Source organism: Ambystoma mexicanum, chromosome 12, assembly GCF_040938575.1.
Source record: "Ambystoma mexicanum isolate Mex_15411 chromosome 12, UKY_AmexF1_1, whole genome shotgun sequence".
NCBI lineage: Eukaryota > Metazoa > Chordata > Amphibia > Caudata > Ambystomatidae > Ambystoma > Ambystoma mexicanum.
Window position 1 is genome coordinate 315,921,432 of NC_090936.1, and position 24,417 is coordinate 315,945,848.

The following is a 24,417-nucleotide window of genomic DNA, read 5'->3' on the forward strand; positions in this document are numbered from 1 at the left end:
CCACGCTTGGCAAAAGACGCACACAGGCGTCAACGCGTCCGCCACACGAAGGCAGGTGGAAGCGTCCCCGCGCACAGTATAAAAGTGCGCGCAAACAACAAACACGTATATACAGCTACGATTGTTAGGCGGAAACCTGTGCAGTTCCCTCTGGGACCACTACAAAAGATTTAGGACTACAGGTGTTTGGCAGTAAACCCACTTGGTAGCAAACTGTACCACACAGATTCACTTGGTAGCTGTGGCTGAGCAGTCAGACTTCTCTCAAGAAGAGTTAAGCAGTATGTGGAGTATACAATATAGGACAATCCTTCACAGTAAGACAAGCAAACACGTAACAAGGCTTCAGTGTAAAGATATTAAGGTATTTATTTATAACGGAACATCTATGAAAAACACTATGGCACTATCGCGGCAAACAAGTCAAATTCAATTACTCTACGAAGAAGAAACGATCAATCCCCCTAACAATATTTCGACAAGTCTAGGTTCTACCGGCACCACTTATTTGCAGACAGAGGTGTATGCCTCAACCTAGATGGCACTCTAATATTAGTTAGGACGGGAGAGAAAAATAAGCAGGTTACGAAATCAACACAGTTCAATACTTCACGGGAAAAATGCAAGGCAAGAAGGCAAGAATCATTATAGATCATAAAGTTCAGAGGCCAGGCCCACTCGGAGAGAGGCAAGGCGATATGTCCCAAAAAAGTGGAAATGCGTTGGAGTCTTTGTAGCAAATTGTTATTGGAAGATTGAACCAGTTCAGAATAATACGTGAGAAAGCTTGGAGGCAACCCAACGGAAAGGAGAGGATTAAGACACCTCGCTCGATCCGATCGAAAGGGAAGCCAGGCGGACACAGTAGCTTGTTGTGGAGGGCAGCTCCGGCGGGGGCAGTTGTTCCTGGTGGTGGATGCACGTCGGGTCTTTGCCCAGAGTAGAGATAATCTCGTCGTCGAAGAAAAGTGAAGTCCGGTGCACCACCAGGGAAGAGACCAGCCGCGGAGTGCTCCGTCACAAGGCACCACCTTTTGGTCGCGGTACAGGGGTAGTGGCTATCCAGTTGCCGAGGTGCTCTGCACGGGCAATCCAACCACTGCGTCCTGAGGCGAAGAAAAAGCAAAAAGGGACTGGTTGTTCCCACCAGTCAGGGGAAGAGACTCTCCGGCAGGGAGATCTCCTCTGTCGTCGGGAAGTGGTGAGTCGGTTCAGCAGGGCTCCACCGGAGGTGTCGTAGTTGCAGGTCAGCTCAGCTTTACCCTCGTCGGATTCTTAGGTCCTGTGGCGACTTCTGAAGATCCAGTCCCAAAAGCCCTGCTTTTATGCAGAAAACCCCCATTCATTCAGCCTAGCTGTCAATCAACACTCGCTAAGTGGTGAGCGGGGAGGCTCACCACTTGGGCCAATCATACCAGAGTGCGACCGGAGTTGGCAAGGCAACTCGGTCCAGGGTGCCTAAACCCCCTACCACACCCCTGTGGTAACCCAGACAGAATGGCACCACTTTGGAGGGTCTCTGTACAGAGGCCCGCCAAAAGTGGAACAAAGGGCTCAACCTTTGGTTTAGGAGTCACAGACGAACACAGACGCCATTTTAAAAACCGAGTTCTGACAGAAAATACCATCTGGTAAACTTATTTAAGATGAGTAGATCGGTGGTACGTTAGAGATTAACGAGGAAAAGTATCAATCTCCAACAATGGGACGAATCCCATAGGGTTATGTTCGGGGTCGAACTTAACAAGTAGTTTCCACTGCCACCAGCCAAAACTCGACGAGGGGGGACGGGACAGTGCCCCCTCGAGTAACAGATCCAGGAGTAATCGAATTACCCCTACTAGCATGTCCACAATAAGATGGTTTGTACTAGTTCTGTTAGTAAATTTAGGTCTAGTAAAGCCAATGGTGACTTTACATGCCTGGGGAGACAGTAGTCAGTCCCCTGGTATGGAGTCTATGGTGGAGGTCCGCTAGGACACCCCAGTGTTACGGCACATAGGGTGCGGTGTAACACACATAGAAAAACATATGAGACCCTATGGAGTAAAAGACCCCATAGCCCATAGAACACATTGACATTCAAAGGAATTACACACATTCATGTCCAAGAGTGGGAGGAAAAGAGTCTCACTCTTGGCAGGATGGAAAAAAACAAACTCCAGAAATCCAGCAAAGCTGCTGGGGGACTCACTAGGTTAGGAAATTCAGCCTAAACAGACAATTCTCCCTAACAACGATGAATGCCCCATTTGTCGCAGCACTGATCGTGGGACACTGCAGGAGGAGGAGAATAGCCAGGGCACACATTTTTGCACCACGGACAAGCCTTTTTGGGATGCCTGACGACCAGGTCTATGGCAGGTATAGGTTTCCACCCCACATCATCCTAGACCTGGTCAGGGAGTGGGAAGATGACCTTACATCCCCCACCCTTTGCTCCCAAGCATTGAGCCCCTTGGAGAAGCTGCTCAATGTCCTGCATTTTTGGCCACTGGGTCATTTCAGCGGACTACTGCCATAGTGGGGGGGGTCTCACAGGCCACGCAGTCACGCTGCCTACACCAGGTACCGGCAATCATGACAGCGCGCCCCTCAGTCCGCAGGCACATATACATGCCCAGAACACCCACAGAAAGGCAGGCCGTTGTCCTGGATTTTTTCAGGGTGGCACACTTCCCCAAAGTGCTCGGTGCCATAGATTGCACCCATGTGGCCCTACGTCCACCTAGGGCCACTGAGCACATCTACCGAAACCGCAAGCACTGGCATTCCATCAATGTACAGGTGGTATGCGATGCAAAGGGAATCATCACCTCTGTCTATGCAAACTACCCTGGCTCCACCCATGACAGTTTCATATACAGAATGTCCGCCCTGAGCCGGGCCCTGGAAGCTGGGAAGCATGGCGAAACATGGCTCCTAGGTGAGAACAAATGCCCTTGCACATGCATGCATGTCACACACACACACACACACACAAATAAACAAACCCCAATAATCACAACCATTTACACCTCCCCAGGAGACAGTGCCTACCCTCTGAGCAACCACATGATGACGCCAATCCGGAACCCCACCACACCACCCCAGGTAAGATACAACGCCGCCCATATTGCAACCAGGGCCATAGTGGAGCGCACATTCGGAGTGCTCAAGTCACGTTTCCGCTCCCTTGACCGCTCTGGCGGGCAGCTACTCTGTGCACCACCAGTAGTGTGCAGGATCATTGTGGCAGCATGTGTCCTGCACAATGTTGCAACACGGCAGGGCGTCCCGGTGGACATGGTGGTGCCCCCACATCCCCAACCACAGGCAAAGGCGCTGCCCATGGGAGGGGACAGGGCACGTGGCGAGGAAGCCCGGACCCAGCTTGTGGCTACATTTTTCACCTAAACTCCCACCCCTGCGGAGTGCATACAGGCCTGGCACATACCAGGTGACAATCGATGATGACAAAGAGACAGTCAACTGTCACAACCCTACCACCCTGAGATAGTTGCCATGGAAGTGCCACATTGTCTGCATCCCTAGCTACTTAAACACAAGCTATCCTGTGTGACCAAAAGGCACACATATGACATGACATGATATGGCCTATACACAAGTATTTCAAGGTGCGATGAGGCAGGGAGGGGGGAACAAGGGAAGACAGACAATGGTACTACTAGGCCAGGTGTCATTTAGATTGTGCAAGTGCAGGGGTAGGGGGAAGGGAAAAGTGCAAGGGGAAGGGGAGGGGGGAGTGCAGTACAGGGTAAGTAGACCAAAAAACAAATACACAGGCCAGCTGGTGGCAACTGCAAAGGTAAGTGCAGACAGGTGCTGGGAAGGGGGGGCTGTAGGGATAGAGAGACAGTACCGCAGTGTAGGGGTTGCCAGGGAGGCAGTGCAAGTGGAGAGTGGCTGGGCCAGGGACCGAGGTCGGTGAGAGTGGCCCAGTTCTAGATCCAGTGCAGTTCCAGTGAAGAATTTTGCAAGGGAGAGGCAGAGAGAAACCAGAAGCAAAGAGGAAGGTCTTGAGGTGCTTCCCGAACCGGAGATGGTTCTCCTCAAGTTCCAGTGAGGCAGGAAGGCTGTTCCAGAGGGAGGGCCCTGCTGCGGAGAGAGATCTACCCCCAGCTAGTTGCTTTGAGAAGCAGATGACCCTGACATGCAAGGTGTGAATCACACACACCTGCAAAACAGGCCATGGCCATCACTGTTATGTCACTCAAACCCTCCCAAACCACAACATGACATGGCAAGCAATACCCATACATCAACACAGTAACAATAAGGTACACATTGCCATGTCCAAAATGTACAGAGGCATCAGACAATGATGCCTGACCTGGAATCAGATGAAATGACTGACCAACAACCTCCCACCCAAAATAAGTCATTTCCAAATGCATTACAAGAGTTGTAGACGTAACATAACAATGAATGCCTGTCTACATGCACATTGTGCATTGCAAAATCAACACTGCAGCTTCTGTGTGCTGTGTCCTACTCCTGCAACACACTGCTCAGCGCACAGCACAGTGAACAGCCATTGTGTGTGATGCACACCCTGAGCATCACATCTAAGCGACAGACCACATCAAAAAGCAAATTAGGCATGTACAGGATCCATAATTGGTCACAGAACATGTGCTGCAGGGACACAGTGGGCACCAGAAGGCAAACAGTGTACACGTGGATATGCAAGGGTGGTAGTACATGTAGTGCATCAGAGTGCAAGTGTGTGGGTCAGCAAGGACATGCACTCAACATATGCATGTGCAATCAAGTGACCATCAGTGTTCTCTACACATCACATGTGAACATTCACCATGTGTACACCCCAGCATGTCAAACCACAACTATCCCCTCGCACCTGAAAGGTAAACACAACTAATGAACAGGCATTGATCAGCAGAACACAACATGTACATAGGATACCACCATTACAATGTCAGGGATCCCATCACACTGCAGGGCAAGGCAACTATCAACAACAACCCCCCCCTCCCTCACAAATGACCATGACCCACTGAACAACTGCACCTGGGTCATGGAGCCTTCAACCCTCAATTCCACCTGGCCACAGGATCACCTTTACCCTTCGTCACCATCTCCCACCTTGTGTGTAAAAAGGTGCCTGCACCCTCAGAATCCACACTCATTTCCAAAATCACAAAATCCAATGCATAAAAACGAACCAGAACACCCTCCAGTAGATGACTTGACGTAGCAGTATCTCACAAAGGCCAAGTACTACCACAATGATGCAACAACCAAGATAGCACAGTAAAACAATGTCACAACAGGATGTGAACCATGTGTGGTACATAACATAGAATGATGCACCATGAACGGATGTGTACTGTCACAGGTCCCGTGTACAGGCGCGGGAGTGTCATGAAACAACCACCCCCACCGTGTCCCAGGTGCCTGCAAGGTCAAACTCACACAGGCCCCTGAGACCCTGGTGGGGAAGGAGGTTCAGGGATATGCAGTCGGGACAGGTGTTGGCACACTGGATAACTGGAATGAGTGGCAGGAGAGGGGAGGAGGAATGACGCATGAAATTAGGGAATGCACGAAAATGTACTACCTGCATGAACACATACACAATCCAAACAAACTTGGACAGCATTTTCATGGCCTTCTGTAGTCCAGGCTTAGGAGTGGCACGAACCAACCATCCCCTCTAGGGTTTTGGCGCCTGCAAGTTTGGGGCTTACACAGGCATCCGCAACCCCAGCGGGGAAAGAGGGTTAGGGAACGTTGCATGGATAGGTACGGGAAGCAGTAACACCGGGTAGAGGGTACAGGGTTCAAAATTGCATAGGATTCCGGGTGATTAGGGGGACAAAACATACCAAATTGAATTACACATACATCCATGCATTAGTGCACCCCCCAGCAAGCTTATGCAGAGCAGTTTGAAAGAAAAACAACAAGACACTTAGCTCTGGTTTTGAGTGCTGGCCTCCTGCCTGCGCACTCTCAGGTCCGGATACAGGAGCACTGCAATGCTGCAAAGAGAGCCACAGTCAACAACCTGTACGTGCCAATTACATAAAAACACACCACCAAACATGCCCCATAGCAACAAACTACTCTACAAACAGACAATCTGGTGTAGATGCTTTGTACCCATATATAACATTACCCCTGTGATGGGTCATACACAGTCAATGCAGTAAGTCAGCCGCCGGTGGGTGCGTGGCAAATGGAACACCAATGTGTCACAATTCACACAACATGCAATGTTCCCTGGGTAAGCAGGCATACCCATATAGCAAGCCATGACTTCAGAGCAAGTTGTGTACCACCATGACCGAAACAAAGTTGGCAGTGCATTTATCATAATGTACATGGAAATGAAATGCACTGCACCCAAGTATGTCCCTTGCTGTATGTCCCTGTGAGCTGCCCCTTTCCATGTCTCGGAAGGCTACATGGTTGATACAAGTGCTTTGATGGACCTTGGTGTACCGGAGGGTATGTGCCACTGCCCCTGCAGGTGTCCCAGACAACTTTATAATCAACAGCCATCAGTCCACCAACACATCTGAGCTGCATTGTGTGCTTCAACACCAATATTCGTCCAAGCTCACCCTCAGTGCTGTGACTAAGCCTGCATGTGCAACTCGCCTGGTGCAAGCTTTGCTGTGTTGTGGCCCCCCTGTGCTGTTCACCTTGCCTGGAGTTCCTTGGAACACGTCAGCAGTTCTAGGATGTAGGTCTGCAATCCCTGTGCCTCTGCTTGTGCACACATGTGCATGTGGGCACCAACAAACGTGTCCAGAATTCCGTCGTCCAATGGGCCATGTCTGCTGGAAAAGGTGCTCTGGAGGCTCATCCCCCTGCAGAAAGGGTATGAAACACATGATTAATGCTTCAAAGTCATCTGTGTGTGTCTCTTCAGGCATCTCATTACTAGACCATGTCAGAGAGTCACATCATAAATCACACCATCAGTCCGTCTTTCACATCCAAAGTGTGGAACACTATCTACAGCATGAATTGCAACAAGCACGTGTACAGTAAAGATAAGAAACATACTACACAATGCATAGCAATGAATGTACACATTAATCATGAAACACCCCATCTAGCAAAAGCTGAACAGTGGACAATAACACCAAAATCATCCCCACTAGGGGTGTAAACACAAGTCACACAGCACCAGACATGCCACAGATATGACAGTCCAAAGCCCTTGTGTAAAAGGTTGTGACACCGAACCATTCTTGCGAGCCCATGGATAAGGGAGGCAGGAGTGGCATATGTGAGTCAAGGACCCCAAGCAGCAAACACATACACAAGACAAGCCTGAAGGGCCCAGCTGGAACAGACAGTGGATGCCTTCAAAAGCCACAAAGCACCGCACGGTCACATGAAAGCACAATAGACAAGCAATTTGAAACTATATTAACTAATTACACTAACTATGGAAAACCTACATTACCTAATTAAACTAACTATCAAACAGAAACTTACCTAACTAAACTAAGCGAAAAATCAAAAATTGCCACATACGACTCGGGGGGGAGGGGAGGCACCCAGGAGGGGGGAGGTACAGGGTGCTGCTCAACATCCACATGCGATGATGCTGAGCCAAAAAATAAACCTCCATGGGCTCAACGCCTGCACAGCCCGACCTATGTGGGAGATAGATGGTCGTCCGAGTCTGGCTCATCCTGTAAAGAAGGACGTGGCACAGTAGCCTGGCCACGCCTAGCCGCAGCTTGCCCCTCGTCGGCAGCAAGTCTGCCGGACGGGTGAGCCTGGTTCTGTGTGGCGATGTGACATAGGTCTGCATGCAGAACCTCATGTGATACACATGCTTTCTCTTGCAAGGTAGCACGTGTAACACGGAGTTCCTCCTGCAAGGCCTAGCTGAACAACCGCTGCACCTCCCGGCAAGCGTGTAGCTCAGTCGAGATGGTACGCTCAAGCTGTGCAAACCTCTCCTCTGCCTGCTGCCTCTGGGACATCATAAAGACACCCAGAGTGGATCTGAGGAAAGCATACTCCTCCCTCAGGGCATCCATGTGCGCCTCTGCGTGAGCAGCAATTGCTTGACGCAGAGACGACATTTCAGCCTGGCGTGCCCTGTCTGAGGCCGCCATGCCCAGCCTGAGCGAGCGGGCCGTGGACCGTGCCGCCTGCTGCTGGAGAAGCACCTGCCTAGCAGGGGGGAGCACAGATCGGGCCACACGCTCCATGCTCTCAGCGATGTTCTCCATTGCTGCCCCCTGCCGTTCTCAATTGGTAGTCATGTCTTGCTCCCACTCAGTATACTGCGGTCGCGCGCGGCGACCGCGTTGCCGGGCTTGACCCCTGCGGGACCCAAGGACCGGGGTCCTCGCTGTGTTGGCACCGCCTGCGGCTGCACGACTACATGCCCCCGTCGCCGTGATGTCCCAGGCACATCAGTGACTGGTGTGGAGGGTGACCCTGCGTCCCGATCCACCACGGGTGGAGGAACCAAGACTGTCTGATCCCTCAGTGCAGGTGTCGCAGACAGAGGAATGTCCACATCAGAATCACTCACTCCTGACACATGGACTTGATGCTCATCCAACTCAACATGGACCTCAGAGTCGTCATCAAGGCTGGACTCATAGGCAGCGAGAGACAAGATGGACTGTAGCTCTTGGGGGTTTTCGTGGCCTACCACCCCACGACCCCCACTAGTGCTGGGTTGATGTAGTGGTAACAACCCTGTGTCTGGCATGACAACACCATCCTCCGCCTCCATTGCGTCATCACCTGAAAAATAGAGAGAAAAAAGGTCACTACACATGTCAGAAGCACACAACACACACACACACCGACAGCAAACGCATCAGACAGACATGTGACACACAACATATAACCTGGCATGCATGCTGGGTCAACTTTGAATTGCTTCTGTGATCAGACCTGTTGAAAGGTGGCAGTTTCAATGGAAGTGGGTCTATGCAGTGCAGAAAATGTGTACGCCACTCACTACCTACATGTACAAGGACTCCATGGTGTGTGCCAGGAAATGTGAAGGCAGTGCAATGTCAAATTCAGACATCACGTGCATTGTGCATTCAATGTGTACCATATCTAGAAGCCAAGCACCCCTCCACCCCAGTACCAAAGCAGGGATGCCTAGCATGGTATCAAAAGGCTGACCATACACCTGTGTATTGACAGGCAGTGTTGACTGGCATCAACAGCTTAATGTGTTTCAAGTGACAACACTGCAAATGATCCAGGGACAGTAAGCAGGACACATGATGAAAACTCTGGATTCCGCCCATGTGTGAAGAAGACACAACAACAGTTGGACAGAGTCATTGGCCATTGAACAGGCTGAGGCCTGTGAGCCACACAGATTGTCAGACCCTAAACATGTGTGCAACGCAGGACTGAGCCACAGTTGACATGGGAAGGCTGATGAGATGGCAGGCAATGTATGTAACCAAGGACTTGTATTACAGTGATCATCCAGTCAAGGACACATAGGGGCATGCGTGCAATGCACATGGAGCATGAATGGGCACTCATGTCCCTGCGGGACATCTGACCTATGCACAGTACAAGTGAGATACCCTGCATCAAGTACTAAGGCTGTACCACACGGCATATGTTTGGCAGATTCTACGCTGGAAGTTAGCATCTACACAGGACGCATGAACAAGAAAGTACACATTGGCAAGATTGAAGAACACCAGTGCAAAGGTGGAACTGGGGTGCAGAGTGGCGGAGGAGGGGCAAGGGAGCATGCCTACATGGAGTCCCCGCATGCAGGCAGAGGAGACATGCATGACGGAAGCATTGCATTACTTACACATCAGAACCATGTACAAGTCACATGTAGTGGCAATCATGCACAACACATCCCACAAGTGAAACACACACGTCCTCAACAAACACGCATCAACACTCACTGGACTGGGCATCAAAGTCCAGCATCTCTCCCACTCCTTCGACCAATTCAGGTGGTATGAACTCCGCAATGAGTGCCTCATGCGGAGTGAGCTCTTCCTCCTCTGGTGCAGGCCCACCGCCAGTCACCAGAGTCAAGTTGTAATTAGAGGCACGCTTAGCCTTAGTGCTGCGTTTGATGTCATTCCAACGCTTTTTGCACTCTTGCGCCGTGCCCAACTCATGGCCGAATGAACTGACATGTTCTGCAACATGCTTCCAGTGGGTGTCACGTTGGGCAGCCGTAGTCTGACTATTGGCACCCACTAGCATGTCACGGCTGTGGCCCCGCACGTAGTCCATGAGGAAGTCCAGTTCCTGCTTGCAGAAAATCTTCTTCCTCGACGTGCAGGAGGTTGTGGCTGTGTGCGGGGTCCCAGCCTGTGGTGCAGGTGCAACCTTCCTCCTCTTGGACTGTGGCGCAGACCCTGGCTGGCTAATGCCGCCCTGACCAGTATGGCCAGTGGGTTCGGTGGATTGAGCCAAGGGAGTGGCAGGTGGAGGGACGCCCAAAGGCCTGACTGTTGTCAGAGGCAGCTGGGTGCCTACTAATGGGCATTGCGCAGTAACATCAGCTGTGGCACGGCCATTGACCGCAACGGTCCTGGTTGGCAGACTCACAACCGGGGTGTTGTTGGGTGCATCTGCCCCTGCACTTGCCAACACCCGGCTGTTCGGGGCAGCAGATGACATGACTGCCCCAGGGACACGTGTCTTGGTCTGAGCAGCCCGGCCTGCCCCTATGCTTTCCCTCCTGGCCTTTTGGAGATCTACCAAGGGCTCCTCAAGTGCCAACGCAGCCTGCGCTGGCAGACCCTGAGCCTGGGTGGCGGTGTCCACAGCTGCACCTGCAGCTAACACTACCCTTGGGCCCGTGCCAGTCGATGGAACAGACTGCCGGGTCACACGGGCGCCAGTGCCAGATGCAGAAGCTGCATCCCCCGGAAACACAGGGGGTGGTGGCATGACTGCACCGACACATGGCACAACATTGTGCTCAAGTGGCGAACCCCTGCCTCTTCCCCCTCTGTTGCCGCCCTGGACACCCTGGAGTCCCCCTACTCCCTGGTCACCACGGCCACGTCCCCGACCACGCCCGCCACGAGGAGGACGCCCAGCTGAGGCGCCCCTCACCTTTGGTGAACTCCCAACCATGGCACAGATGTAGTAGTGCCGGCACAGATGGAGTGGTGCCAATGGGAGGTGTACACCACAATTGACCTGGGCAATTGGGGTGAAGGGGGTGGGAAGCAAGATGTTAACAGCCCCCCTGCACCTGCAAGGCTGTATGTGACCCCGGTGATGTAGTGACGGGTCACGCAACACTCAGGCACCCCAAAACTGCAGTAAAACCGTGCACGCAACCCTGCAGCCTACGTGCGTGGATTCAACCTCCTGCAGTACGCGGTGGCACCCAGTAACACGAATAACGCGTACGCGTGGGTCACGCAGGCTACTATGACATCGAAAATGGGTGCGATACACAGGGGCACCCGCAGTGGGAAAAAGAGCGTGTGCGACTCACCGTCTGACTAGCGCGATGCAGAAAAACACGCGTAGCCAAAACCCCCGCCAAAAGAAGAGATATGTCCATGATAGCTGTGAAGTTGTGATGGCACGCAAAACAACAGGAAGCAGCAACACACGTCGGTCTCCACGAAAGGCACGTACAGCGAACTGCTGGGCCCGCTCACCTTTAACCCGTGCTGAGGGAAACGCCCATGCGCGTCACGTCACTTACGCGCATGGGCCCTTTCCTCGGATTACACGCGGACGTTCAGTTTTTCACGCATGCTGAAATGCACATGCACGCCTGTGTGCGTCACGTCACAGGGGCGCTTGCGCTTGAGGGGCCTTCTGTCCAATGAAATTGCGTATGCGTGCAGACGCGCTTACGCGCTAAAGGTCTTTCCTCGAATTACACGCTGACGTGCAGAATTTTCACGTGCCAAATCACTCCGTATCAAGCTGGCCACGCGTAAGCACACGGAAGATCACGCTCCTGCCCAGAAGGCCGAATCACTGCCCCCCAGAGCCCCGAGCACGCTCCCACCTGCCATCTGCTGCTGCTTGACTGCCTGCTGCCCACGTGCCCTGCCATTTGCTGCCTGCACATCAGCCAGGGGTGCTGTTGCTGTGACCACCCCTGCTGGAACCGAAGACTCCCGACTGGGATTCCATCGCTCCACAGCCCAGCCCCAGGACCCAGTTGCCCACCCACTCCTGCCTCTGGGGTTGTCATGTTGGGCACTGCAACATCTGGCACCACTGACAACCCCCGGCCAGAGAGGCAGAGGGGCACCAGCTTCAGTGCCAGGGAAGTTGGTGTCCTGGTGGAGCAAGTCCTGGGGCAGTATGATGCCCTCTTCGGAAGTTCCCGCGCCGACAAGGAAGGACGGACTCGGATATGGACTGACATCGTGACTGCCATCAACACAGAGGGGGAGGCAGTCCGCGACTTACAACATGTCAAGAAGCGCTGGGAGGACTTCAGGTCCAGGACCCTGAACAAGGCCCGGCACCTCTTGAAGGCAGCGGATGCTTAGGGGCGCTGGGGCCACTTGTCGGAAGATCAGATGAGGGTCCTGGAACGCATATCCCCAGCGCTCCACATCCAGGTCCTTGAGAGACAGACCCGTCTGGAGTCGAGCGGTAAGTGTACATGCATCATGATTGTGAGCTGTGCGTCTGGTGATGTTTCAGTAGTGTGCAGGTTGCACATCTGTTTGTATGGGGTCGAGTATGGGTGGGGGTGGGCCGTGAGACTAACACATGCGAGGGCTGTAATGTGTGAGACATGGATGGTGCTTGTGTGTGTAGGCTTGCATGCCAAATGCAGTTGTGTGGGCACACATGTTTGGATGAATGTGTATGTAAGTAGACATGTTCGTGATGTCACGCATGTATGTTGTTTTCAGCTGCATGTATCAGCACTGCACACATGTGCATTTGTGTGTGTTTGACAAGGGTGCAACAGTGATGCAACATGGATGCATGTGACAGCGGGATGTGGAAGCCTGATTAGCAGATGTGACATGGATGCCCATCTGAACACTGCGACACTTGGCAGAGGTGTACACATGCATGCAAGTGTGGTGGTGTGTGTACATTTGTAGTGCACTTCCTGTGTTGCATGTGATGTCTGGCTCAGCTTTGCCTGCTCATGCTGTTGTATGTGTATGGATGGTGCTGGCAGTTGCGATATGGCTGTGGTATGGCTCATGTGTGCGAGTTGAAATGACATGTGTGTTGGGGATTGTGATGGCATGTCTGAGGTTTGCCAATGCCACTCATGTACAACTGTCATGTGTGTATGTGTCCATTGTACAGTGCCCTGATGCCTGTGTTTTATTTCTCCCTGTCTGCAGCGTCAACTGATGAAGAGGGCGGGAAAGTTGCTGTGGAGCACAGCGGCGGGGATCCCACCGCCAGCCAGAGACGCAAGGCCCGGCTCCCCTCCCATGTTGTGATCTCATCGGGGAGTGAGGAGTCTGGTGCCGCGTCCCAGTCTGCAGCTGCCGGGGGGAGGTCCAAGAGGCGGAGGTCGGAGTTGGACTCCTCGGCAGCAGAAGGGGCAGCTGGGACCCCACAGGGCCCAACGGGGGAAGATGGCACGGAGTCATCCAGGTTGGTGGGGGGTTTGGTGGAGGAGGAGGCCGTGCAAGCAACAGAGACGGGGTCTGGAGGTGGGGATTCCACTGGTGCTAGTGGTGCAGTGCAGGACCAGAACAGGAGGCAGCACAGGCCGCCGCGGAGGTGCCTGTGTGCAATCCTGTCCCTGATCCTGCCCCTGCATCATCTTGCACCAGCAGGGATGCCTACCTCCAGACCCGTTTTCAGGCAGGGGATGAGCTCACGACAACTGGCCTTCCTCTGCCTGCGGATGTGGCTATCCGGGTCCGGGTTGAGTCTGTTCTGACTCGTGTGGCGTTGTGTCAACGGGCCATGCGAGGTGATCTTCCCTCCCATCAGTCACCTGGGTGCCCTGTGGAGCTGCCTCTGGCGGTGCGGCCAGGCTGGTGGAGGAGGCATCCCTGCCACAGTTGGGAGTCGGACGTCCAGCAGGGGTGGCCACATCAACGACTGCACCCCAGCCAGCGGAGGATGTGCAGGCAGCAGGAGGCAGTGCACAGGCCGAGGCACAGCAGCAGCAGCAACGTGGTGGGAGCCATGAAGGCTCGGGCCTTCGACATCAGAGGGGCAGGCATCGGCCGGAGTGCAGGAGGACCCAGGACAGAAAGTGTCTTCCGTGTGGCAGCGGTTGGGCCACGCCATAGATGCGGAGCGGCAGCGGGCGGAAGAGGCACGGCTCACGATGGTCAGGGCGGAGAACTCCATGCGGAGGGCCCTGAGGCAGGCCGAGTGCCTCGAGGCAATCCGCAGGGGGTTGGAGGTGGACACGTTGACGGCCCTGCGGACCCTCGGGGCCATGGAGGAGGACCGCCTCCGGGACATTGAGCAGGAGTTTGATGATGCCCTGGCCCGGGACATCCAAAAGTGAGCCGTCGGACTAGCCCGCTGACCTTTTGGACAATGGGCCACATTTTTGTATATAGTTTTTTTTTATTAGTTAGTGTTGTTAGATAGGTTTCATTTCTTTTGTTGGGATAATGGACCCTGGCTTGTTCATCTGTACATAGTTCATTGTTGGATTTTCTTTTTATTTTACAATTTACCCATGGAGCAATGGCTTTCAATTATAATTTTCCATTGGATTTTCTTTTGTGGACTGTGACTTTGGACACCATTCCTTTGTTTTATGATTTTTGGTTTTGCTTTTTTTCACGGACATGCTTCTTTTTATTTTTTTACATTCCCATTTCTGTTTGTTTATTTTTGATTCAATTTATGTTTCCTTTAATACATATTTTTTGATGAAACTTCAATGTGTAGTATCATCTCATTGGTTTCATGCATATCATGATATGGGTTTTGAGATTCACTGACACCCATTGGGTGTATGTGAGGGACATGTGTTCGTTTCCAAACTTGCAATTGGTGTTCTATCATGTTATTGCCATTTCTAAGTGGGTGGATGCAATACTCGGGTGGGTGTTTTGCATTTGGAGGGTGACCATAGGGACCAGGGATCCAGATTGTGATGACATGTTGGCTGGGGAACATGAGTTGGGGCCTGCTGGCAGGTGCCCCACAGTGCTGGGGGGTGGGGGTGCAGGGGAACATGAGTTGGACATGAGTTGGGGCCTGCTGGCAGGTGCCCCACAGTGCTGGGGGGTGGGGGTGCAGGGGAACATGAGTTGGACATGAGTGGGGGCCTGCTGGCAGGTGCCCCAGAGTGCTGGGTGGTGGGGGTGGTGGTAGACATGGGTGGGGGCCTGGTGGAGGCTGCCCCTGCACTGCTTGGGGGTGGGGGTGATAGGGGACATGAGTGGGGGCCTGGTGGAGGCTGCCCCTGGTGGCTGGGGGGTGGGGGTGATGGGAGACATGGGTGGGGGCCTGGTGGAGGCTGCCCCTGCACTGCTGGGGGGTGGGGGTGGTGGTAGACATGGGTGGGAGCCTGGTGGAGGCTGCCCCTGCACTGCTGGGGGGTGGGGGTGATGGGAGACATGGGTGGCGGCCTGGTGGAGGGTGCCCCTGCACTGCTGGGGGGTGGGGGTGGTGGTAGACATGGGTGGGGGCCTGGTGGAGGCTGCCCCTGCACTGCTGGGGGGTGGGGTGATAGGGGACATGAGTGGGGCCTGGTGGAGGCTGCCCCTGGTGGCTGGGGTTGGGGGTGATGGGAGACATGAGTGGGGGCCTGGTGGAGGCTTCCCCTGCACTGCTGGGGGGTGGGGGTGGGGGGAGACATGGGTGGGGGCCTGTTGGAGGCTGCCCCTGCACTGCTGGGGGGTGGGGGTGATGGGAGACATGGGTGGGGGCCTGGTGGAGGGTGCCCCTGCACTGCTGGGGGGTGGGGGTGATGGGAGACATGGGTGGGGGCCTGGTGGAGTGTGCCCCTGCACTGCTGGGGGGTGGGGGTGGTGGTAGACATGGGTGGGGGCCTGCTGGAGGCTGCCCCTGCACTGCTGGGGGGTGGGGGTGATAGGGGACATGAGTGGGGGCCTGGTGGAGGCTGCCCCTGGTGGCTGGGCGGTGGGGGCGATGGGAGACATGAGTGGGGGCCTGGTGGAGGCTGCCCCTGCACTGCTGGGGGGTGGGGGTGGTGGGAGACATGGGTGGGGGCCTGGTGGAGGCTGCCCCTGCACTGCTGGGGGGTGGGGGTGATGGGAGACATGAGTGGGGGCCTGGTGGAGGCTGCCCCTGCACTGCTGGGGGGTGGGGGTGGTGGTAGACATGGGTGGGGGCCTGGTGGAGGGTGCACCACAGTGCTGGGGGATGGGGGTGCAGGGGAACATGAGTTGGACATGAGTTGGGGCCTGCTGGCAGTTGCCCCACAGTGCTGGGGGCTGGGGGTGCAGGGGAACATGAGTTGGGCATGAGTGGGGGCCTTCTGGCAGGTGCCCCACAGTGCTGGGGGGTGGGGGTGGTGGTAGACATGGGTGGGGGCCTGGTGGAGGCTGCCCCTGCACTGCTGGGGGGTGGGGGTGATAGGGGACATGAGTGGGGGCCTGGTGGAGGCTACCCCTGCACTGCTGGGGGGTGGGGGTGATAGGGGACATGAGTGGGGGCTTGGTGGAGTCTGCCCCTGGTGGCTGGGGGTGATGGGAGACATGAGTGGGGGCCTGGTGGAGGCTGCCCTTGCAATGCTGGGGGGTGGGGGTGATGGGAGACATGAGTGGGGGCCTGGTGGAGGCTGCCCCTGCACTGCTGTTGGGTGGGGGTTTTGGGAGACATGGGTGGGGGCCTGGTGGAGGCTGCCCCTGGTGGCTGGGCAGGAAATTCGCGTGTGGAACTTCCCGCGCACCCCTGATATACATGTACCCTGCTGATATCGCGTGTGAAACTTCCCGCGCACCCCAAGATACACGTAGCCAGGACATTCGCGTGTGGAACTTCCAGCGCACTCCTGGAATACACGTACCCTGCTGATATCGCGTGTGAAACTTCCCGCGCACCCCGAAATACGCGTAGCCAGGACATTCGCATGTGGAACTTCCCGCGCACCCCTGATATACACGTACCCTGCGTGAAACTTCCCGCGCACCCCTGATGTACACGTACCCTGATGGAATCATGTGTGGAACTTCCAGCGCACCCCTGAAATACACGTACCCAGCTGAAATGACGTGAGGTACTTCCCGCGCGCCCCAGTGATACACGTAGCCCGCTTGCCGTGCTGGTACAGGGTTAGCGCAGCCCTTTGCGCTGGATTGGGGATTTTGATGGCTTTTCCCTGTGCGAGAGGCGTTCTTGGGGGGCGTAACTGGCGCTGCTGCAGGGTCGCTGCGCCACTGTGCGCCACGGCTGGTTTTGGTAGCTGGAATCCATGAATACGCTGTGCGCGGAAATGGATTTTAGCGCACGCGGCTGGCGCAGGGATTCGCACGCGCACACTGTGCGCCAGCCGCGTGCGCCACTTGTGCGCTAAATCCTATGAATTACCCCCTAAATGTTTGATTCTATGGGTGTGATCTATAGGTGTGATATACTGCAGTGGTTGTGGCCAGGGCCTAGAGTCTTGGGTGCATGGTGGTATTGATTTATCTGTTTGGTTGTTTCAAAATCTTGGGGCAGTTACATACCTGTTGGCGTATTCTAACTGTTTATTTCTTGTTATTTTTCAGTGGTATTGAGCTATCTGTTTGTTGCAAAATCTTGGGGCAGTTAGATACCTGTTGGCGTATTCTAACAGTTTATTTCTTGTTATTTTTCAGTGATATTGATTCATCTGTTTGGTTGTTGCAAAATATTGGGCACAGTTAGATCCCTGTTGGCATATTCTAACTGTTTATTTCTTCCTATAATTTAGTGGTATTGATTTATCTGCTCGGTTGTTGTAGAATCTTGGGGCAGTTAGATACCTGTTGGCGTATTCTAACTGTTTATAGTTTTTTATTTGAAGTTTTATTAATGTTTATGCACAGATTAGTTATTAAATATTGGTTTTAAGAATATTAAATAAGCATTTATAATATTAGCTGGTAATCTTTGCTTTAAAGTAATGGTACTATCATTACATTCAAACCAAACAAAAATATATTTTTTTATATGCAGTGTAGTGACCTGCATTGGTTGTGGCTCCTGCATGGTAGATTATACCTATTGTTGTGAAGGTTTTCTTACCAAGTGATACTTGACCATGTGTGCATCCAGTCAGCTTGCAGTTGTTTTTGGTACCATCTGCATTGTAACGTAGAAGCATTAGTATTACGTATTTACTATGTGTTTGTATTAGTAAGGTGGAGCGATTATCTGAATTGCAGGTAGTACATAATCTGCCATGGTTTGCATTTTGTACAAGTTGCTGAAATGGAAGGGATTCACAGTTAGGTATCGATACATACACGAAACGTTCATTAGGGATTCCTTCGTGTTGCATATTGTTGCATAGAGTGCATGTTTGTTTCCATATGTATGAAATCTGAAAGATTTCATTTATAGGTATGTTTTTGTTTTCCAGTACTTGTAGTAAGTACATTGGAAATTCTTGTGGATCTTCTTGTGAGTTTATAGTGAATTTCACCATTCCAGCACAGTAGTCCAATTCTTGTCTTATTCCATGAACACTATATGTGTTGTCAGGATTGTTGGTTGCATTTCTATGAAGGACTAACATTTGCAAACACAACTGTGTAAGTAAATGTTGTCAACAATTGGCGGCAATTGAAATAAAACATTGATTGCTACATTTGTGTAGCAATTTACACCAGTTATATTTGAAAATTTGAATGGACAGACAGTTCTGTGTCCAAGTCATTTTTTCGGAGTGTGTGTTGCTTCTTTGAAGAAGTACCTGAGTTACTTTGAGTAATAGATTCTTCTTTGTTTGTAGTAATTGATGAAGTATTAGCTTCTTTTACTCTCTTTGGAGGATTTGCAGTGAGATCCTGTTGCATTTCTGTTTGAAGTAGTTTTCTTTTACAATGTTTTCCTTTTTGTGGAACAGGATCTGTTTTTAGATGGGGGTGTATAGTGAACGTAGTCTATTGTATTCTAAAATGCAAGGAATATCAGCGTTTACTTTACTTGCATCAAAGTTGATTAGAAATAGACTGTAAAGTGTACGTAAGCGTGACAGTGCTACGTAGCTCATGCCTTCTTTAAAGACTGTGTTTCCAATATCTATCAATGCTTTATCTAGGGTAAGACCTTGTGATTTGTGAATGGTGACTGCGTCTGCTAGAGTTAGAGAAAATTGTTCTCTGCGTAAATACATGTCTTTGAAAAGAAGGAATCGAGCTGTTGAGCACCCTATACTTTTTACTTCTGAACGTTTGTCAAAGAGAATATTGACAAACTGAATGTTGTTGTCACATGGGTATGTTTGAAAGCCAACAACTGTACCGAGTGCCCATTCACTAGTCCATGCTGCACGTCAAGGTAACATTTAAGCATTACTCTACAGTTTAAAGATAATTTTTTATATTTTTTATAAACTAACTGTGTTGGAGAAATAATTTTCTAAGGTATTTAGTCTTGTTGTGGCTTGTTGACACATGGGTAGTGTCATACCATGTACGTCCAGTTTGTCTGTGGAGCAAATTTCAATTATTGGTTGCATTTCTTTTTTCAACATTTTTTCATTGAAATTGGAACAGCATGCAAGAGTTGGCATTAAGGACATACAATTGACATTTTTGTGTGCTAATTGTTCCATGACATCAGTAGCACATGAGTTATGGCCATAAAGTGCATGGATGTGCTGGGTTTTTAATATTGCTTGTGCTTCTTGAGATAGTACACCAACTGTAATACTTTTTAAAATGTTGGCGTAAGTGAGGTCTGCAGATTGCTGCATGTTTTCTGTTAATTTTCTCTATTGGAAATGTTGCCAAAGGTTGACATTTCCAATGCTGCCAATAGTTTTACGGCAGAGTTTGAGTCCTAAAATTTTAAAAATAGGTTCAACTTTCACTGGTGTCAATTGTAGAAGATCTCCGAAAACAATAATGTGTTTTCCTCCAAAGAGCTCTTCGTAGTTTGTTTTAAGTACTTCTTGTAATCTGAGGTGAATCAAAGCCAATATTAGGTTAGAGACCATGCTCACTTCATATATTAGTAGCATTTTCATTTGTTTTAACACTCTGCGTAGTTCCATTGCAGCTTCTGTAGAAAGTTTGTAATATTCTAATTTGTTTTGGTGTTCGACTGGAAGGAGTAGTAATCGGTGTAAAGTGACACGACCTATGTTGTAGGCAGTTAAACCTGTGGGGGCAGTTACAACAGCTGACAGTTTTTTGTTTGTCAATTGTTGAAGGAATTAGCTGATGATTTTGATTAAGAATGTTTTGCCTGAACCACTGATGTATAGTAGTATAGGTTTGTAATTTTGGCAGGTACATTCTTTATTTTCATGTTGCAAACCATGTGCAATTTGTTTTGTTACTTCATGAAAAATGGTACTTTGCTCTTTGTTCAATTTTGATTGTAGTACAGTTAAGTCTTCTGTATCTTCTTCATAGTGACACATGGTATTTTCTACTTCTGTCATAGCTAATTCTGCCTCATTTGCTATTAGTGGCTGTCCCAGTGGTTCTTGGATTCATGTTACAGAAGGTTGACTACTGTCGGGAGTGTCCTTATCTAGTTGGGCATGGAGTTCTTCTTCATATTGCTGTTCATTGTGCAACATTGTTTTGTACTGTGTAAGGTTTACATCGGTTACAGTGTTTTTATTCGCTTTGAAAGCGTCTTCACAGGAGTCATAGTTTTCTAGTATCTGTTCTTTTCTCCATGGTTTAAAAAGTTGTAGCAGGGACCTGTAATATAGTTCTTTATGTTGAGGAATTTTTAATGAGAATTTGATATGATTAATTAAGCTTGGTTTGGTAAGTTTCACTAAGCTGCCTTCACAATTTGTCACTCTGTATCTACCTTTTTTTCATTGGGTTTTATATTATTTTTGTATGTGAAGTTTTGGGCTATGTGGTATAGACACATGGTTTCCAAAGTGGTACTCCTGTTTGGGTAATATGTGTCCAGTAAATTATTTTTCAAAATGTCTTGGCTGTTGGGAACATTCTTGGCTATTGTTTCTATGTCATCGTATGATTTGAAAACTCTTTTTCTAGATTTAACAGGACCAAGACTTAGCCATACTATATATTCAGATTTTCCATACAAAGCAGTACCGGTTAAACGATCTGCAGCTTCATAGCAGCCACATTCTCTATGAGAGAGCATTTTTATGCCTAAACTGTACAATTTCTGAGATAGTGTTTTGTCCGATGCTAGGTTATTCCAGAGGTCTGGAAGCTCTGTTTTTTTTGCTTTTATTAAGTAGGCTGTAACATATCGTGCAACTGCAGTGGAATTGTCTGCAATGTACTACACATCTATGTTTGCATTCCATAAGAGGGCAATGAATGCATTGTAATCATTGACATATGTTGTTTCCTCTGTTCTTTTTATGTAATATGTGTTCTTAGATGATTTACCTTTAACACTATGTCTAACTGAAAACATGAAGTTGTTCACTTCACCTGTTTCTGTAACTGGTCTAGGGAAACCAAAGTGCCATTTGGTGTAATAGTTCCCTTTGTTTTTGTATTTGCGATGACAATATTTGCCACATTTTTGTCTTTGAAATTGTACAATTTTTGCATGAAGATCACTATTTGTTGCTTCTGATGGAATTTCACAAGTGACATATTTTTCGATAAACTGTAAAACAGTGGCATCGCTGTCTTGACCAAATTTAGGAGCATCTTTAATCCATAAAAGCATGTGGATATGTGGTGCTCCTCTGGCTTGGTATTCTTTTCTCCAAAAGAAGTGTTGCACTTCTCCAAGGGGAGGAACAGTTTTATTACAAATAAAGTGTAGCATAGCAATGGAACGATGATGGAAATATCTTGAAACATTAATAGGACCTAGAGAGCAAAGTTCTCCAGGTGTTAGTATATCTATGTTTGTTTTGTTTTTGTTTAATATGCGTAGGAAATCATGTAAATCTTCCCATGCATATTCTGCACAACTTAATGTAACAAACCAAGTGGGTGGGCCAAGGTTTAATATCATACAACGCACATCTCTGTGACGTCGGAACCAGTACTCTTTAGTACCAAGCATGTTTGCTAACAGGTTTGTAATGCTTGATTGTAAAATCTCATCTTTTTCTTGCACTTTTTGTATTAATTGCACAGCTGACATATTTTGAAAGTTGGTTCCTGATTTCAATGTGTGTGCAACTCCGTAACATAGAGTTGCTGGTTCACTTTCAAAGAGTAGGTGGAATATGTATTCCAGATTTTGTCTAAATCTGGGATCTTCAGAATACATTTGTAATGAGTGGTATTCTGATGCTGTTATCTGAATGGGTCTATCATCGTACCTTCCTCCTTTGCCAGTAGGAAAGCGTAGAGGAAAAGCATGTGCTTCTATACTTTTTTCCCATATGCTGATTGGTGATCCTTTGGTTTGTCGCATTTGGTACGTTTCTAGTGCATCATCTATGCTCTCATTAGAGTGCAATGGATGAATTGTATAATGTTCCAAAAGAGTGGATACTGCAGCAGGATTGAGAAGTTCAAATTGACCAGTTTTTGGTGACTCTTGAATTATTTCAGTTGTTTCCCTTAAGTATTCTTCAATATTTATTTATTTGTAGTATTCATTATTGTCTTTCAGATATTTCAAGGCTTGTGTAACTTTATGTAAGTCTACGAGTTGTTTCCATTTTTTTTGTCTTTTCTTTGTACACCATTTACTAAGACAATTAAAGATTGCTCTATTGGACGTTCCACTCCCAGAGTGTGCACATTTCCTTTTAGATTTAATGGTAAATAAACGACTTTGCCACAAATGCCTTTCACTAATTCAGAGGGAGGTAATTTTGCTGTTTTTGCTTGAAGGCGTATTATTGCTTGAAATGGGTGCACTGTTTGAATTATGATGCTCTTATATAAATTCAGTTGTTGCAGGGGTTTTGGTAGTGGGTATAATTCCAAATTATATGTGATAGCATGTGAAGGAGTTTGATTGTTGTCAAGTTTTGTAGTGAAGTAACTGCAAAGTATTAAGGGGTCAGTTATTTCCTATTTGTTTTCTGCTATAAGGAAGAGAGCTAATTCAAAGCATTTGGAATTTTCATTGTTTTCTATTTTGTATGTTACGTCTATAGTTTTTGTGTTACTTTTATAAAAAAGTTCTGCGGCAACACATACACACATGTTTTGGTACTTCAGCAGATGTACTTTTAAATGTTAGTATTTCTTTTTTGTATTTGTGTAGTAGAAGGTTGCCATCTGTACAATTTTTGCTAGTCTGTTGTAAAGCTAATGCATTTTGTAAGTGGCTTTCACTTCCAAAATATTTTTTCTGGATATGCTCTATTTCTTCGAGCAGGTCTTTGGCTGTACCATGTAGAAGATTGTTATTTAAATTGGCTAGTGCTAAAGCAGGACTTTTAGCATAGTACAGTTTATAGACTAGATTTCTTATAGTTGAATGATGTGTTGATATCATTTTGATATGATGGAAGGTGCTTTTGCAAATAGGTCCTGAAATGCAGGCTAATGAATGTCCTTGTAGTCCTGTGTATTTGCACACTGGACAGGTATCCATATTTTGCAGCAGTTTCATTTTGAGTGTGTCTTTGCCTTTCACATACTGATTGAGGAACTGGCGTCAAGATTTGAAAGATTTTTTGGCAATGTTACACATTGACGTGCATGGCCAATTGTATACTGGACGTTCTGGTTCAGTAGAATGGAGAGGTAATACTGAGTTTTCTGGAGATATTTTTGTAAGCAGTATTTCTTGTTGCATTATGGTACTATTACGTTTTTCATAACCTCGTCCACAGCTATGTATCGCAATTGTGTTTGTTTGCTTTTGTTTGTATGCTTCTTCATTAAAATATGGTTCTGTGCTCGCGGTGTGACTCCATTCACCACCACAGATATTTAAGAAGGTTTTTTTGTTGACATTCCGTTTATTGAGAAGTCTTATTTTGTAATTTAGTAGTTAGCTTTGCTTTGTTAGTTAGCTTTGTAGTAGAATGCCCGGAGGATTCAGTCAAAGACATCTTTTCATTCAGGAATGGGGGGATCCCTCCCAAAAGAAAATGGGTCCGAAAAGACCCCGCGTTCAACAGGGTAAGTATAGAGACTGGTCCAGATAAAGAAACTCTCAGACTCCAACCGTGCAAGCCAGATTCTACAAACATCACAGAGGTGTCCTCCGCACCCACAGGTTCTGAGATTTGTCTGCAAGGACAGCAAAGAATCTGGGGAGAAAGAAGAGCAGCCAACTATGTACATTGATAAATGTCATTTCTTTCCTACAGATTCCCGATCTCTCGACACAGAAAATCATCCAAGATAACACAGTGTCTGAGTTCAATACCAAGATAATGACCCCCGAGCTGGAAAATAACTCACACTTTCTTTGCACGCTTGAGGAAAAGAGGGTAGA